This window comes from Crocuta crocuta, unplaced genomic scaffold (assembly GCF_008692635.1).
Source record: "Crocuta crocuta isolate KB4526 unplaced genomic scaffold, BGI_CrCroc_1.0 scaffold125, whole genome shotgun sequence".
Classification (NCBI taxonomy): domain Eukaryota; kingdom Metazoa; phylum Chordata; class Mammalia; order Carnivora; family Hyaenidae; genus Crocuta; species Crocuta crocuta.
The window spans coordinates 464,791-479,499 of NW_027531143.1; the positions used below are offsets into that span (position 1 = coordinate 464,791).

Sequence of the window (14,709 nt, forward strand, 5' to 3'; positions counted from 1 at the left end):
AGGAACTATACCAGTGTATGAAGCTGTCAAAAAGCATGGAACCTTCCAAGAACCATGAGATGTTTACCATAGCTAAAGTATGGTATATGAGCTTGAGGAAGCTGTGGGGTAGGCTGGACAAATATTCATAGGTCAGACCATAAAGGGGCTTTTATATCATGCTAAGTCACTTAGACTTTATCTTATCATATGCACAATTTTCTCTCACCTAAAAAAGAAAATGACCAGTTTAGAATTAAAGTGATTGAAACAACTTACTTTGGTTTGTGGAGTTCTTGATTGCATGAATGAGAGGAAATCTGCCAAAAATGTATTTGAAAAAAACAAAAAATGGTATATATTGAACAAGAATCTTTATGATTAATGGATAATGGAGAGTTGAGATTTTTAGTGAAATATACCATTAGAAGCCTGTTAAGCCAAGGTCCAGAAGGAACGTTTAGCGCTGAAAAGTTACAGGTCAAAGCTCCCTGGGAAAAATTTTCTCCATTCCATGGCAAGTTCTACAGCAGGAGACACGGGACTGAGAGTACCTGAATCCCAGGTAGAATACTTCTCGTTTTTCCATGAAAGTCAGCATAAATATTTGATAACATCTCCCTTTCTGTGAAGGGGCCCTCTCTCAGTGGGAGTGGTACCTACTATCCCTTAGCAGAACAGAATTATTTGTTTTCTTAAGCTTTTCTTTATGTCCTGGGGTGGATTCTAAAAGCTCCTAAAGTATTTTGATTTTGAATTCTCACAGAAGTATTTTTTTCTTTCACAGTAATTCAATATAAAAGGCAATAAAAGTGATATATTCAGAAGTATTCAGGACTTGCTATCAGTGCCACGCGGGAATAAACTATCTTGCCACTTGCACATCCCACGGGAGAAGAGAATCACAATTCGCATATAGGAGATATTTAATGTGTTTGCCTCTGTTTTGCTCATATTGTCTGCTCTGCTGAAAGGCAGATTTTTTTGCAGATAAAAGCTGCCCTGTCTTGCTGAACTGCGCATCTATTTTGCTCAGAAAGAAAAGCCTTTGTTAGAATCAGAGGCAAATCCTGATTTTCAAAATATTGCCTAAAAATAACAAAATGCAAGAAGATAACAAAATATGCTAAGATTATGGGCTAACAACGTGATTTGAGAAATTACCAAACAAATTTGGCAAATAACTGTTTTTAGGTGAACAGGAATTATGTATCTTCTAAGCATCGCCTTATGAATTGGTGGTCAGATTCTCAAGAATGCACTAGGGTGTGGAGGCGGCCTTGCCCTTGTGGCTCAGCTAGGCTGATAGATACATGGTTAAAAGAGGTGAGCCATGCTGCACTCACCTGGGCTTTCAAAACTGTTCACAGATTATGCATTGCTTTCGAGGTTTGTGTGCACAAGTCTTCTGACTTGGCTGCTACTGCCAGGGGGGAAGCATTGGTGAACAAGGCAGACAGAACCTCTGCTTTTCAAGAACTCATAATACAGCAGGTAAAGAACTATGAAGCCAGCTGTTGCAACAGTGAACAGAGATAGGCTGGGAAGGGTCAGCATACTGTGGGGCAAGCCCTTTAGCTGTTGTGAAAGTTCAATCTTTGGGGTCTAAATTCTGCCAAAAACCACCCACCCAGCCTGGGTCTTGGGCATCAGTGCTGAGATTTTAGTTAAGATATTAAGATCCAGTGCAAGTTAACTCCTGTCAACTGAATGTTTCCAATTTGGGGGAAATGGCCTTTGTTCCTTCACATTTATTTGTTGGTAATTTTCCTACTGGAACTACCTTTGTGAATATTTTTATGATAATGTTTACTGAGTAAATCTGAATATTTGACTTGTAAAACCAACAAATAATCTCCAGAGAAATCATCTTTTTAAAAAAAATTTTAGAGTTTATTTATTTTTGAGAGAGGAGGGGAGGGGAGGGGGAGAGAGACAGGGAGACACAGAATCCGAAATAGGCTCAAGGCTCTGAGCTGTCAGCATAGAGCCCGAAATGGGGCTCAAACCCACAGACCATGAGATCATGACCTGAGCCAAAGTCAGATGATTAACTGACTGAGCCACCCAGGCTCCCCTGAGAAATCGTCTTTATGCAGTCACACATAAGATACAAAAACAGATATTTTCTTATTTTAAGAAGTATGCATAGAAATGAAAATTTTCATACTCTCTTTGCTTTGATTTCAGATTTTCAACAAACTAATCTCAACAGACATTTAAAATTCCTACTGTGAGTGCCAGGGCTTAGTGGGAATGGTTTGACAGGTCAGTGTCTGTATACATATGAGAGACTGAACTTGATTCTCTTCTACACAACGAGTTGAAAAAATATGGAAGCTTCTTTTCAGATAAGGGTTAAAAAGGAAATCATCTCTTTTGTGGCAAACTTTTTCTCAGCAGGTGCAAAATAGCTGCAATCAGGTAGGCTTTGGTAAGTGGCAGCTGCTAGCTACCAAGTTGAAAGATCACAGATTCTCACCCCATTTCTATTTCAGTTTCAGAGATACTGGGTTCAATTTGCGAGTTTCTGAAGGCATGCCTTACTCTGTGGTAAGAAATGGGCCTTGACCACGTGTGGGGCCATGTACAAGTCTTACTTGTAGTGACAGCAGCTCTGCCCAGTCAGGGTACCTGGGTCATCATTACATGTCATTAGACATGAGCACCAGCTAGGATGCTGAAGACATTCCATCGCACCAATGAAGAAATCAAGGCCTAGACAGGATAACACTCTTACCTGTGGTGACATTGGTCATAGACTAATCAAGGCACTTGTTTTCAAGCTGCCTCTTGCTTTGTGGTACAGAGGTAAATATACTGGGTTGAATTAATACCACCGCTGCCTGGAGCGTTGTGTTGAAAGGGTTCCAAAGTAGCTTCCTGACTCAAGGGGAGGTGATGCTATAGTTGAATAGCAGTGTCTGTCTGAACAGAACGTGGGACCGTGTGTTTTCTGAATTTGGTTGAATGATAAAGGCTGTTTGGTAATCAATTACCACATGATTTGAAGCATGCTTCAGAACAGAGTGCTCTAAAATCTTTCTGGAGGGTCGGGAACATTTTGTAGGACATGACACTTAGATTTGGTCTTGAAGAATGATTAGCAGTTTTCCTAACAGATAGGAAAGACAGAGATGTTCTCTGAAGACAGAATAGCTGGTGCAGGGGATTTAATATGAGGAGAACAAAGAAAAAAAAAAGGAAATTAACGATTATTGACTGCCTGCTATGTGCTGGACACTAAACTAGGTCCTTTTATGTATTATCTCATTATTTACTTTCAAAATGACTTTAAGATTTCACAGATGAGGACCATGGACAAAGACAAGATGCTCAAGGTTATGTTATAGGGTGAGATTTTAGTTACCTGGGCTCTAAGGAACATTAGTGGCAGCTACATAGAGGGACAGTGTAGATGAGGAAGAGATGACTAGGGAGGGAGGATCTCGTTGGTTTGGATTTGGACTATTAAATATGAGTTGCCTCTGGGACATCTAAATAGAGAAGGCTTGTAGGCTGTTGGAAATAATGGCATTGACTGATCTGTTTATGATACAAATATATATCAAAAACTCACTGATGACAGAGCTTATGCACATATTTCTAGGCTTCTGCTTAACAGTGGAGATCTTTCTGCCTTTGCTATTCTAGCACTGGAGACCAAAAGTAATAAACTAATATGCTTTATGTTGCATGAGCGACCATATTACTGCCAATGTAATATTTAGCCCAGAATTGACAGGAAAACTGTCTCACTTTGAAATTCAAGTGTTCTTGGCACAGTACAATTTATGATCACCATGAGGCCTCTGCTCTGGCAAAACTCTGCTTGTGTTCGGCAAAGATGTGTGAATATACGTGTTCCTCTGTCAGGGTTCAGCTCCGACCTGCAAGAGGACAGTGTCTGTTCCTGAGGGAGGTGCTGGGAGGTGGCACCGTTGACAACTGTGTATGGAGATGGGGTGTGACACACATGCGTGTGCAGGGTCATCTAACCACATCAAGAAAAGAAGGCTTAAAAAAATGTTTTTTTTTTTAACTTGTGCAACTTCAAAAAGAAGGAAAAAACACCCAAAAGGCCTTTATGTTGGCGAATTCCAATGTCCTGGGCAACTCATGGACTCTTTGTTATACTTTCTTTATGGACTGTGGTTATGGTTCCTTTAGAGCACAGGGTAAGGGATAGGTGTTTAAAATAATCCCGGTCCCATTCCTGATTCTCTTTCTTCTCTAGGATGATGATGACGATAATGGTGATGACAATGATTTTGATACCACCATACTTCATTGATTTTAAAATCCTTTTTTCGCATGTCTGAGAGGGAGGTGTGTTTTGTACTCCATACCACCTTGCAGTCACTACCAGCCTGCAACAAAGCTAAATTCTCCCAGATAGGATCTGCATTGTTTCAAATGGCCACCTGGGGATACTACCAACTGGAGACCACTTTAAATTGAATTATTTACTGAGATTTTCCTTGAGTCACATCGGTGGTGTGAAGTTGTATCAAAACCCTGCATGAGTACCTGCCTGTGGTTCCAATTCTCAGGGGAGATTATTTTCCCTTTCTCTTTCCTTGCTGTGCCTTTCTGAATGGCAGCTTTATTTCCGGAAAATTCTAACTTTAAGGAAATAGCATTTTGGTGTCTTAGCTTTTTCAGGGGTCTATTATTAGACTCCCCATCTTGCTTTTCTTTCTTACCATATTTAGAGTAACTGTGTATCTAATGATTGATGGTATCTTAGAGTTGATGAAATACTGCTAACAATAAAAGCTAACATTTACTGAGCACTTTCCCTTTGCCAGGCAGCGCCTTTAGGCTTTTTCTTATGTAGTAACTCATTTAAACCATTAACAATCATAGGGGTGCCAGTTGAGCATCTAACTCTTGATTTCACCTCAGGTCATGATCCCAGACTCCTGGGATTGAGCCCTGAGTCAGGCTCTGCAAAGAGTATGGAGCCTACTTAAGATTTTCTCTCTTGTATGAACATTAACGGTGCTCCTAGGGCGCCTAGGTGGCTCAGTCGGTTGAGCGTCTAACTTCAGCTCAGGATATGACCTCACAGCTCATGAGTTCGAACCTGCATCGGGCTCTGCACTGACAGCTCAGAGCCTGGAGCCTGCTTCGGATTCTGTGTCTCTGTCTCTCTCTGTCCCTCCCCTGCTCATGCTCTGTTTCTCTCTCTCACTCTCTCTCAAAAAATAAACATTTAAGAATATTAATAAAGATACTCTCTCTCTTCCTCTGCCCCTTTTCCCTGCTTACGTGTTCTCTTTTAAAGACATGCTTTCTTTTAAAAACAAACAGTAACCTGTCAACAATCATATCGGGTAGGTAGTATTATTTCTCCAATTTAGGTAAGAAAATAGGCATACAAAGGTTAAGAGCAGTGTGCCCAAGTTGACATGTATTGACTCATTCGGTGTAACTTGACCACTTTGAGTCTACAGGTAGGCTGCTGGTGAGAATTTGTTTCATCTTTGTAAAGTACTTGCTGAGCACAAGTGTCTCCCCTCAGAAGATGTGCCACTGTCCTTATTACTACCACAGGGTATCCTTGTGTTAGTTACCCACTTCTCATTCACTGATGTGGGATTCTAGTTTTAAGTGTTATCCAAAGACAAGAGTTGGTTTTGTTTAAAAAAATGTGCATTCTTTAAGTCTTTTCATTATGTACCATATAAAAGATGTTGCTCCAAGCAGGTTTGCTACCATTCAGATCTGCAAGCTTCCAAGCAATTCTCAGAATACTCCAGTTCTTCTTACTTCACTTTATATTTCCCCATCCTAACACCTCCCACTACCCCACCGTACCCACAACAGATCTACAAGTGAGGTGAATTAAGAGGAAAAACGAAAATTATACTTTGTCTAGAAAACATATTCCCTTAATGATCCCAATTTGAAACTTTTCAGGTAATTTACTGCTTAAATTTAGAAGAGGATAGTTTTTTAAATGCTTATTTATTTTTGAGAGAGACAGAGTGTGAGCAGGGTAGGAGCAGAGAGAGGGGGAGACCCAGGCTCTCAGCTGTCAGCGCAGAGCCCAACATGGGGCTCAAACTCATGAGCCATGAGATCATAACTTGAGCCGAAGTCGGACACTTAACTGACTGAGCCACCCAGGCACCTCAGAAGAGGGTATTTTCTAGTCCTCCATCTTTCCTTGTCTCCTTCATTCTTTTAGTTTTTTCCACACATATTTACTGAATATCTTCCAAATTCAAGATGTCGTACTTGAGGCAGGCTCCCTGAGATGTTTCCCAGACGTTGTTCACATTCTCAAGGGCTGATTGCAAACAAAACTATAGGGGAATCTTTCCTTTCCCCCACTCTCCCCCACCTCCTCTTCCTCCTTCTGTTTCCTCCATCTTCCTTCCCCATCCACTTCCTCTCACCTCAGTCTCATTCATGACCAGGAAGCCAGGGAGGGATACAGGCTTTAAGAAGGAAACACTAGCTGAGCTGAGTTATATGTGATTTTGTAGAGATGAGGAGGATGGTAGAAACTAGCAGAGCTCAGGTAGGGAGCAGTCTGGACAAAGTCACAGGAACTGAGTGGCAAAGGAGAATGGGGAGAATGGGGAGATGCTAGCTTCAAACTGAGAGGCATAAAAGGACATATGGGGCATGAGACTTCCAAGCACCCCCACTTCCCTTTCTACTTCACCGGTTACAGGGAGAATCATGTGGGGTGATGGGTCTGAAAGTGCTTGTAAATACATATGCTGTACAATGTTAGTGTCCTGTGGATTCGCAGAAAAAGAAAGGGTCCCATCATCATTGTCTTCATGGTTGTCATTCTCAACAGTATCACGATGCCTCTGGGGATGACTCCCTCCCTAATGGTACCAGGATCACCAGAATTTATCCTTCTGTGTCCTGAACACCTTGAAAGTAAAAATTGGATTCTAAGAGACGAACTCATCTCTGCAAGAATGAAAGATGCCAAGCAAATATTTTCAGAAACCAAAAAAGACCGATGAGCCATAAGGTGACTGAGAATAAAACAAAATCGCCTGGCCTGGTTACCTAAGCATCTTCATTGTCTCTAGTTATGTAGCACCTCTCTTCCCTCTGCAGAATGCCAGGGGTGCGGAAAGACAACAACAGGCAGACTAGAGGATATTGGTTCCCCTAAGTTCAAGAATTTAATGAAAAACAGAGGTAACTTCAAGGCTATCTACTCCAATCTCAGATTTTCTTATCATGAGAACCTGCCCTTTGGATTAAATTTCTCTGTGTCTATCTGTACAGCCACACTGAGAGACTTTGCTTTCCGGGCCCTTCATTCTATATATTCAGTACCAATCTTCAGCTCGATCATATTTCTGAGGAACTTTGATTCCTTTCTGCCATGTGAAAGGGCATGTGCTGAAGAAGTGTGATAAAGATAAAAGGCAAAATGGGATAAACTGGTTTTATATAATTTTTCAAAACAGACTCAGTCAATGTAGACTTGATTGTTTTCATTTGATATTTTAGCAGTTTGGAAATCAAATCAGGGCAGAAAACCTAAATCCCCATTGCAAATAAAATAAGAAAAATGTGTAGGCACACAAAAACCTCATTGACAGTTTTCATTATGGTTTTAATAGAGGTGTCAGAAAGTTCAGTGTGACCTCTTATCATGTCATCTGACAGACTCATAATGCTCAGGTTAACGTGAGCTTCTCTACAGTGTTTACAACTATAGTGAGTCTCCTTTGGGGGAAAAAAACCCTGAAGACATTTTGGCCACCTACAATTTTTCCCTAGGACTAGCTTTTTGTACAGCATAAGGTATGACAGTGGTGCCCACGAAACTCTATTGCTTTGGTTTCTGTTTGTTGGATTTGTAATTCTTACTGGACTCTACCTGTGTCTAATGGTGACATGTTGACATGGGTTCCAAAATCTTACAGGAGGTCACCATATTGAAGGTTGCCTATTACTTATTTTATTTTATTTTTTTTACAAAACCATCAATATTATGCTGCTTAGTTGGATCTTCATTGAATAAAAAAGAAAATTGCAGAGTTTTGGAGCTAGGAAAGAAAGGCATGCCCATTTTATCATGTGGGCTTCCACACACTACCTGTAATATGGCTCCATACCATTGATTGGCAAGGGGCACCTAATATTCTGTAGCTGACGTGGAGGAATAATTGCTTTATTTTCCCTGAGTGCTAACCATTGGTAGCCTAAAGTTGTCTTTTTAATACTGGGAATAAAGCCAGAATTAAATTTGTCCACAAATTACTGATTTTGAGGTAAATATAATTACCATGCTTCAGATCAGCCACTTAATTTTCCATATGAATTATTTTGTTTATTGACAAAATGTATCACAAAATCTGCTTAGGGCTAGTGCCAGTTTTGAAAATTTCTGAACCAGTCCTATAACAGTGTTCCCTTTGGTATGAGTAAAATTGACAACTTAGTTAATTTACACGTTAGAACCCAGGCTCTGAGTTCAATACCTGTGTTTATTATTTTCTTGCTCTGTGACATTGGGCAAGTCCCTCACCCTCTCTACGTCTCCATTACCAAAGTATTTCTCCAACTAATCACACTCTTTAAATATTATGTTCTATTAAGACTGTGATTGGAGCTCCTGGGTGGCTCAGTCGGTTAAAAGCCCAACTCGATTTTGACTCAGGTCATGTTCTCACATTTCGTGAGTTTGAGCCCCACATCCGGCTCTGGGCTGACAGTGTGGAGCCTGCTTGGGATTCTCTTTCTTCCTCTGTCTCTGCCCCTCCCCTGCTCACACTCGTGTGTGCATATGCTCTCTCTCTTTCAAAATAAGTTAAAAAAAAAAAGACTATGATGATTGTTCATACGTATACACTATATCCGGACTTCAATCCTAGTGCGCCTACAAGCACTACAAGGGGAAGGACAGCCACTTGCTAAAAGTAACAACTGCAGTTCTCATATTGAGAATTTAATGTCTACCAGGGGCACCTGGGTGGCTCAGTCGGTTAAGCGTCCGACTTGAGCTCAGGTCATGATCTCACGGTTCATGGGTTGAAGCCCCACGTCGGTCTCTGTGCTGACAGCTAGCTCAGAGCCGGGAGCCTGTTTCAGATTCTGTATCTCCCTCTCTCTGTGACCCTCCCCTGTTCACGCTGTGTGTGTCTCTCTCTCAGAAATAAATGAAAACATTAAAAGAGAGAGAGAGAGAGAGAGAGAGAATTTAATGTCTACTAGTGATATCTGATGATGTGGTCCATGTTGCTCTTGTCCTTGTCTTTCCAACAGGGTGTTTCCCACCTCCCCATCCATTGACCATACCATGTCCAGAGTAAGTTCTCCAAAATCAATCCTGATCCTGTCTGTCTCCCACTTAGACCCCTTTTTGGTTTCTGTGGTATAAGTCCAGACTCCTTGACATGATATACAAGGCCTTCCACAGTCAGATTCCTTTCAGCTTCTCTAGGCCACTCTCTCTGCCCTCCTCAATGCCTATTCTCAAAGTGTATTTCGTTTAAGTGATCACATTTTCTTCAGCAGGTTTATGGATTCTGAAGTGCTGCTTTTTCTCTTATGTTGACCTTGTTTGGCATTCCCTACTCTCTCCTAGATGTCCCCAATGATACTATCACCAGCTATGCTGCCTAAGTAGGGACTCCACTGAATTAGGTCTGGCCCCCTTGTTATTACCTCCCTTTCCTCACCCCCTCCCAACAAATGGGTGATATTTTCCCTAGAGTTCACTATAGTTTAATAAGCAGGATCCAGTTTGTTGATTCAGTAGATAAATAAAACAAATGAAGATTTTGTGTGTATACTCTGAGCTTTGCTAATTCATCCTTGTACAAATGAGAAGCTTTATTGTATTTTTCAAGAACCACATTTGGAGCTTGGCCAATAACACAAGGTAGAATTATTGATGACACAATTTTCTATATGGGAGAAGAATTTGTATTTGATAAGGTCATATATATGCAATCGGTAGGCAGTCATCAATGTGTAAGGTGTTTGAGTACTGATATAAATGACACAGTCAACCCAAATATTTATTATTGGATAAATGACAGCATATGGACAAAAATATATACAATTTTACCCTAGAAAGCAACTACTTCAGTCATTAAATAATAGCATTTAAATAGAAAAATACAGCTTTAGGGGCAACTGGGTGGCTCAGTCGGTTAAGCGTCTGACTTCGGCTCAGGTCATGATCTCATGTTCTTGGGTTCGAGCCCCAAGTCGGGCTGTGTGCTGACAGCTAGCTCAGAGCCTGGAGCCTGTTTCAGATTCTGTGTCTCCCTCTCTCTCTGACCCTCCCCTGCTCACAATGTCTCTCTCTGTCTCTTTCAGAAATAAATAAAACATTTAAAAAAAAATTAAAAAAAAATACAGCTTTATGCTATTGTTTATCATTTACAAAAAAAGAAACAAAAAATCTAGCAACTAGCTAAATTAAAAGGTAAAGATTTATCCTGAGGTTAAAGGGTAATAATTCTGTGGTAGAAAGAATGAAAACATACAAACATTAATATAGCTTGCAAATTTGCTAGGTACGAATATTGGCAATTGTTTTCTCCCTAAATCGTGAATTCTCTGTGGATTTTATTTTGAAATAGGTATTTCTGCTATAAGTCTGATGAATGATATTACAGCTCTAAAGAGCAAGCAACTGGAATGCCACATTTTTGATGCATATTTTTGCAGCACAGAGGGGATTAAATTCTAAATGTCTCAGCTGTTAAAGGCCCCTTCAGACTTGCCCAAAACGAGGAACAAAGAAGGAGAAAGCGTTTGCTAAAGCAATTCATCAGATCTATTTGGGCACAGTGACATTCTCTCAGAGCTTGTGTGGATAAGTTGCACTGAGTAGTTCAAGGGTGTGCAGCTGCTTGGAATATTTGAGAAAAGGATATCCAAGCTTCCTTCATGCATTCACATGGTCTGGCTAATTCTTACCAACTGGCTAATGGCCAACAAGGCTCTGGTAATTAGTATTTACATCATCATGGTAACATCTCCCGTTTTTGAGTACTCCCTGTGTGCCAGAACTATGCTCTGCATTTTCCACCCATCGTATGTATCATCTAAAGCTCATACTTCTTCTTCCTTTTTTTAAGGTAGGCTCCATGTTAAAGGCAGAGCTTGAACTCCTGACCCTGAGATTGAGAGTCACATGTTCTACCGGCCGAGGCAGCCAGATGTCCCTAACATTCATACTTCTGATCTTAGAGGAATCACCTATTGTATGTAATGCCGGTTATTTGGAGTATAAAGAGTTTGTCAGACTGAGTGTTACACATTATAAACTTGATGAGTACTTACTGTTGTTTTCTCACCTAGTTGCTGGCTGTTGGGTCTAGGAGAGGGTCAGATTACTTCAGTAAAGGCAGCAGTGAACACTGCCATCCACAGATTGTTACACATAGGACACATGTAAATAGGCAGCCTTCTACTTTGCTGAGTGTTGATGGACTCAAAACAATTGCTAGAACAAGCCACTGATGGAAAAAACTGAAGTAACTGGAAACAAGGCAACGTGGATGGCAATTTCAAATAAGGTGATGTGATTGATACATTTTCACTTGATCGAAAAGTGAAGAATGTTTAGAATTATAAAACATAGCACTTTTATGCATTTATCCTTTCATTGCCCTAATGTAAGATGGATGGGGCAGATAATTGCTTCTGACTGAATGTGTCTGGCTTACTGTTTTTTGTGTTATGATTTGTACCCTGTCTGCTTCCCTGCCATCATCTTCCCCCACATGCAGTCTATGTACTTTTTTTACCAAATGATTTGCAAATTTCTGACCAATTTGAGGCCTTAGTCTGTGCTGTTCCCTCTGCTGCAATGCCCTTCCCATCTCCACTTGTCTAACTCATCCTCATTCTTCAGGACTCCATTTGAATACTGCCTCCCCAAACAAGCAGTCCCTGGATTGTCCCATGCACAGCCTTTCCCACTTCCTCTGGGCTGGCACAGTGCCCTGTGCGTACCTCCACTACCTCATTTGATAGGTGGCATTATACATTTCTGTTTACTTGCCAGCAATACTCAGGTATGACTCTGGAAGCATGGTCTGTCTTTTATGGTTTTATTTTTCCTGTTCAGCACCTCACCAAGTCTACACAGTATGGAGTCAATGAGCACATGTGACTTGAAGAAGTAAATACATTCATATATATCATCCACATTAGTATTTTGTCACTTCTCCAACTCCCCATCCCTCATCCCCTAACACACACACATCCTCACTGCCTTCCAGTGTGGTAGACTTTAAAAAGCCTCACCCACTGTTTTTATTGTAATTGTTAAAGCACAAGGTCACAATTTGGCAGGAATGACTGCTAGAAGGATGCACATCAATGTTGTGTCCTGCTGTCCTTGCTGTCTGAAATACAGGATGTGTTTGAAATTATACCTTTTCTAGTGAAATTTCAGGATGGATTTATATCCGCACTATGAGAAGGCTTTCATGTTAAACAAGAACGTTGCCACATAAAGAAAGGCAAAGAAGCAGGTCCAGGCAGAGCCCGAGCTATGAAAGGAGCTCCTCTGCCCGCTGCAGAATATGATTCCAGGTCAAGCACAGAGGAGTCTGTCTGGCTTCCACTCTCCATTTGCTCCCCTCATCCTCTCTGTGCTCATTACTTGGTTCCCTTTGATGAAACATGGGAGGCAGACATGGATTACTAGGGAGCAGGCTTCTACAACTGTGATCTCATTCCATTTTGAAGTTGCTCTCAAAATGGTTGATTTATTTTCCTCTCATGTATGCATTATGTATGTGTGGCTATGCGAGATCAGCGAATGCAGAAAGGCCCTCTGTGCTTTGTCCCCAGACCCCCAGCCATGCAATGCAATGCAGCAACCAATAGAACCAGAGAGCGATGCAGGGCTCTGGAATAGACAAAGGCACAAATCCCATCTGGGTCTCCTTCAAAGAAAACTGCTGTTTTGCAACAAGCTACTGGATGGTGATAAAAAAGGTTCTTACCTGTTTACTTAATGGGTGACTGGCCCCTTTGCTTTTATTTAGCCATCTGTTCTGGTCTATGTCCCTTTAAACTTGTAAGATCCATCACCTCATTTAAGCTGTTACCTTGACACATTGCAATGTTGTGGACATAATGATTCCACAGAGGAGCAAATTAAAACAGTTTTTCATGATTAGAAGGTTAAATGAGGTAAGGCTGTGGTAGTTAGTGGTGAGATAAGGGGTTTTGAGAAGGCGGAACTCAAGGGACTTTCAGGTGATTGGAAAATTAGGCTGGCGAGACAGACAGACGGGGCTTTTCCAAATTACGGGAGCTGAGCAAGAGCTAAGACTTCCTTTGGGGTCTCTGACTTTTGGAAGCTTTATTCTCCTGTCCTTGCAGATTGTGATCCTGGCCATGGAGGAGCAGGGGGCTGGCTTTGGGTTTCTTTTCTCCTTTGAGACATTCTGTGAAGAGAAAAAAGAAGTTTCTTTCACTAAGAAGTGGTAAGCTGGAAACACAACATATATCCAGTCCTTCCTGGAAAGTTATCTGGCATCCCTTAAGTTTGAAGAAGAATCAAGGGCCAAGCCCAGCTTTGTGGAGGAATATCTGATTGTGTCTTCACCCTGGACTTCAACGCATGGCTGTTCCTGCTGTCTACTCTGTGCCTGCTCTTTCTTCTTGCCCTAGATGTGACCTTCCACCTGACTCCTGGGGGGCTCCATTCAGATGACCCACCATCTGAATGGAAAGTAGGACTTAGGAAGCCAAGGGCTTTATCTTCTTACTCTGTTAAATCATTTCTTGCTCTGACCACTCTGGTTCTCCTGATATGACCAGTATTCTTGCAGTAACCTGACCTCAAATTTTCCATCTGAAGGCGCCTGGGTGGCTCAGTCGGTTAAGCGTCCGACTTCAGCTCAGGTCATGATCTCACGGTTCGTGGGTTCGAGCCCCGCGTCGGGCTCTGTGCTGACAGCTAGCTCAGAGCCTGGAGCCTGTTTCAGATTCCGTATCTTCCTTTCTCTGACCCTCCCCTGCTCACGCTGTCTCTCTCTCTCAGAAATAAATAAAAAACATTAAAAAAAAATTCCATCTGCACCTCTAGCCAAGCAGGAGCCATGTCCTCTCCCTACCACCTAAGCTGAGTTTCTCGTATCTTTTTCTCCCTTTGTTCCTCTTGCCACTGCTCTAGTTTCTACCCTTCATTACTTTTGTCCTACCAGTCGGAATAGCCCCTCACTTGCTGCCTAACTTTATTTCCACCCTGCTCCAAAACATCTGAAACAGCGATGCTTGATTATAACTTGTAGCAGTCACCTTAAAAAATTAAACAAGCAACAAACAAAACCTCCTATGGTTTTCCATCACCTACCACCCTCAGTAGACGTCTCCGCTTGGCGTTTCAGGCAGTCCCTAAAGTTATCATTTGTTGTCTTTGGCCTTTTCTCCTCCTCTGCGCCTCAGGAAGACAAAGCAGTAGGCAGCTATGTATCGCCCCATGTTTCTGGCCTTCTTGCTCTGTTCCCTCTACCTAGAGAGCTTCGCTGATTAAAGTATCTCTACTGATTAAAATTCATGCATTTTATCCAGCTCAATCTCAAACACATCTCTGCTTTCCCTCACCCCAGTCAGATGCATTTGCTCCTGCTTTTGCTCCATGGCAACACATTAAGGGGGATGTTCTTACGCTGCTTGGCATGGATTTTTTCCCCCCACTTTTATTGTTAACTTTTTGAGTCTTCCTTTTGCATAGCCTTTTACAGCACAGGAAGCTTCCTG

General features: G+C 41.6%; 1 protein-coding gene across 3 annotated transcripts in view; it reads left to right on the forward strand.

Moving 5' to 3' along the window:
* The window catches only part of ST6GALNAC3 (ST6 N-acetylgalactosaminide alpha-2,6-sialyltransferase 3), a 543,469-nt gene that overhangs the window by 225,976 nt on the left and 302,784 nt on the right, over window positions 1-14,709 (forward strand). The gene's annotated exons all lie outside the window — the stretch shown is intronic.